Here is a 4,363-nt window from a genome sequence, read left to right as displayed (position 1 = left end):
AACTTTAAGCACTTATAAAAAAAAATTGTGACTAACGATTTTGGGATTTTTTTTTATCACTGTGAGAACAACTTATAAGAAACTTGTATTAAATTTTCAAAGTTTTCTATCCCACCCAAAAATTTTTTATCGTTATTTAAAAAAAAAATACTTAGAAAAATTGAAAATTTCATTTGTCTATAAATAGCTCAAAAAAAGTCGAAACACTTTGAAAATTTAACCCTGTATAGACAACGCTGATATAAACATCTGTTGCAAATTTCAAGTGCTTCCAATAATTATTTTTTGAGTTCCAGTAAAATTAAGTTTTCGTTTTTGTCAAAAATTGGTTTTGCGTAAAAATTCGCGTTTTTCCGTTATTTTTTTAAGGTTTTTCCTGCCGCTTTTGAAAAGTATTGGGAAATTTTCACTTTTGACCCCCCAAAGTACCAACTAGATTCACTTTCCTTTCAGAAAAGGTACAACTTTTGAAAATCGAAGCATTTTTACTGCTCCAAAAGTTGTCGTCAGACACAAAAAAAAAAAAAAAAAAAAAAAAAAAAACACACATCATTGTAAAATCAATACATTCATCACTTCGTTCAGAATCTAAAAAAATTCTAAAACCATAAGCCTATTATTGTCTGTTCTTGGTGTAAGGAGCTTAATGGAAAATTGACATCCATATAATTTGTATGCGTCGTTATTTACCCATTACGCTGATTCCGCTACTATGTTGCTAGTTTTTATTATATTACATTATATTAGATGGCCAGCATTACATTTTTTATGATAAAAAATAATAAAATCAATTAATTTGTTGCAATAGAGTAGATTACCATTATAGTAATTTCCACACAAAACAGGTGCATCCCATTTTCTATAAAAACTAATAATCATTTTTATTTATTACAACACAAAGTGGATAGTTTATTAATTATTTTAATATATATGAAGCTGCAGTAAATTTTTATTGTACTTAGTAGTTTCCTATGTCATACATACATTAATTACGGTAATGGTAATTAAAATTCAAGACAACCGTTTTCATATATGTGAGGTTCTAATTTAAAACTACGTGTTCGACTGGTAGGTACATAGTTTTTAATTGTTTTGTTTTAAGATCAAAATTAAAGTTTTTTTATATCAATGATAATAATATAGGTACCTACTAAATTCTAATTTATACCTACTCGGACACTCAGTACTCACATTTTAAAATCATGTGTAATAATATTATGGTTGTGTTAAAATATAAAATATAATTTAAAGCCCGCAATATAATACAATTTACAGTATTATTTTATTATGTTTTCGAACAATTAAAAGTTACATATATTTTTTGGTTTTAATGGTGCTTGTATATTTTGGTTTAACTTTCAAGTAATACAAGAATGACTAAAATTGAAATTAAATGTCTAAGTATTAACTATTATGTGGGAAAACATTTGTAAAGACATCAAATAATGGTAAAAATATTATATAAGTAGGTACTATTATAGGTACCTGAAGTATCCGTTACTTTATTTCATGTTCTTACATAATAAATAATATTTAAACTCACAGTACCTACTTATTATTTATAAAAACGAATATAATGACCACAGAATATTATTCTTTTGATTTGAGAGTAGATTTCAACATTAAAACGGCTCTTTAAGCTGCGTCAAATCATTAATTCGTGATTTATTTGACTAAGACATTCTTTGTGTCGCAACTATGTGTTAAAATATAACTTAATAATATAATATATATAGATATCTTAAAATGGAAATAACGGTAATTCATCCATCGAAGAATAACAATTTTTTTTATAAAAATAGAACCTTCACAGACTGAACATAAAATAATTTATTATGGGTAATATGCAAAAATCGTCAAAGGCTGCAACAATATTATAAAACATCGCGAAACAGGGAACATGATTAAATGAATAATTGGCGTTACCTACGCAGTTTGTTTATTGAAATTTTTGTGAATAGACAATTATAATATAAAAAAATATTGAACGTTTCAAGTTCTAACAGTTAATATTTGTTAAATAAAAGCAAAATAACTGAAAGCGTTTGATGAAATGTCGTTATTTTCAATATTTTATTAAAAAGAAAAATACTGGGAATCTCCTATTTTCTACTTCCAACTGAATCAAATGTATAACCAAAACCCCACCAGATAGCAAAAAAAGAAGCAGGTAAGTGGATGTCACTTTGCTGTACAGTAGATTACAGGTGGGTCTTGAATTAGACTTGAATTCAATGATATAATATCATTGTATAAGAAAAACGATTCTGAGCGGAGGCGGTTTGTCAGTCTGGATATTTTATCATGTAAGTTGGATTAATATTATAATATTATAATTTATTCGTTTCTATGGTGATAAGCAAAGCGTTAGAAATTAAAATCCCATTTTTAGCGTTTTTTCGGAATTTTTCAGTGGTTTTTCCCGTGGCATTTAATAACTATCGAAAAAATCGAAAAATGACCTCTTTAAAGTACCATCATGATCCAATTTGCTAAAAGATAAGGTTCTATGTGTTGAAATCAAAGCACTCCTTCTGGTAGAAATTTTGACCAAATATTTTACTTGTAAAACCAATACAAAAACACTCAATTATACATTGAACATAAATTACAGAATGCCTGAATACTACAAATACGAATGTATTATGTATTTAGGTGATAAGTAATAACTAAACAATCAAAATTGATAAGTAGAAATCCGTAATACTAAAAATTAAAATAATTTATTAGTTACAATGATGTTTTCACGTCATATTTTATTTTAACATAATATATTTAGTATAGCCGTATAGGTACCTACCTTAAATTATAATATGATTGTTTTAGTTTGCAAGAGAATCAATGTATCGCGTATTATTATTAATAATTTATGAACTGTATTAGGTATATCTGATTTATAATAAATATTCTCATTGGAAATACAAAAAAGTGTTGACACAATTAATTCAATGAATAAAAAAAAGAATAAATATTATAGTTTCTACTATACACGCTCACGGGTGTTGAGTCGTCCACATATTTAAATATATTTTATGGTTTATATATTACCTACGGACCATATTATTATATAAAGTAATTAGTTGATGTTCAAGACTTAGAAAATACATCAAATTCCTTTACGGCCCAAAAATTTAAAAAAAATTACTTAATGAAAATATATGGATAAAACGCGTTCAAACGTTTCGATCAGAAAATGATCAAAAATGGATTTTCGGTGAAAAAAAAATGAATTTCACCTTAAATTTCGCAGCCCGTGGCACTGCGGGCTTTATTACCCTCGAACATGCATTACACGGTTTCGTGTTATATTATTTCGTCCATTATAATAATCCTCTCGGCCGAGTGACTCGCCTGAAGCGTCAATGTTTTACACCGCATCGGGAAAACCGCGAACACGGCCGTTTGGACTTCGGGGGCGGTGGAGAGGACTTCGGTGGGGGAGAAGGGAAGCTGTGGCGGCGGTGTCGAATGAGCGCGCGTAACTTTAGCAACAGCTAGTTAATTACCTTCCGCTCCTTTATCCGGAAACGAAACCGTCGACAATGGATTGGCCACTCCGAAATTTCCGAATTAGCCAAGTTTAACGTCACCCACGAGTCGCACAGTCGAGGCGCCGTCGTCCGTTCGCCCATCCTCCGGGGACCCGCGCCAGATTCTCTCGCTCGCAAACTTCTGCAATAATTGTCTTTTCGTGATGGCGGCGATTGTAAAACAAAAACGTTTACACACCGAAACTCCACTGGGGCGAATTATTATAGGTGTCTAAATGGCCGACGGGCGAACGACATTATTGTTGCGGAGCACTCGGCGTACTACTAGAAATCGTTATTTCGAAATTATTATTAATATGAGTATTTGGATTGTATGCCTAATATTACCTATACCGTGCAGTTCACGAAATACATAGTATCCATAGTAAGACCATTTCCCTCCTACATACACACACGCCACGACATATCGCCGTTATAGATGTCTTGTCACACACTACCTATTATAATATGTTTGAGTAAAACCAGAAAGTGTTTTGTTTTCGATTTAGTCGCCTGTATATTATAGTATCTCAAAAGGTTATCAAATAAATTCTTGCATTATTCAAAGACTATTTCAACAATATTATCATATACGTAGGACCCCATATTATTATAATAAGTAATAATCACTAGCCAGTGAAATTCAATAACACATACATACGTATTATTATATTAAAAGCATCAACTATTTATTTCTTTTAAACGTTAGCATTATTTTACTTTTAATTGACAAAAAAATACATGATGGAAAAATAATATAAGGTGCTACCTACTAAGTAAAATGCTGGTACAACCTACAAACATATATAATATTAACATTTATCCAAGCCATT

Source organism: Acyrthosiphon pisum, chromosome A2 (genome assembly GCF_005508785.2).
Source record: "Acyrthosiphon pisum isolate AL4f chromosome A2, pea_aphid_22Mar2018_4r6ur, whole genome shotgun sequence".
Lineage (NCBI taxonomy): Eukaryota > Metazoa > Arthropoda > Insecta > Hemiptera > Aphididae > Acyrthosiphon > Acyrthosiphon pisum.
This window is presented reverse-complemented; position numbering follows the sequence as displayed.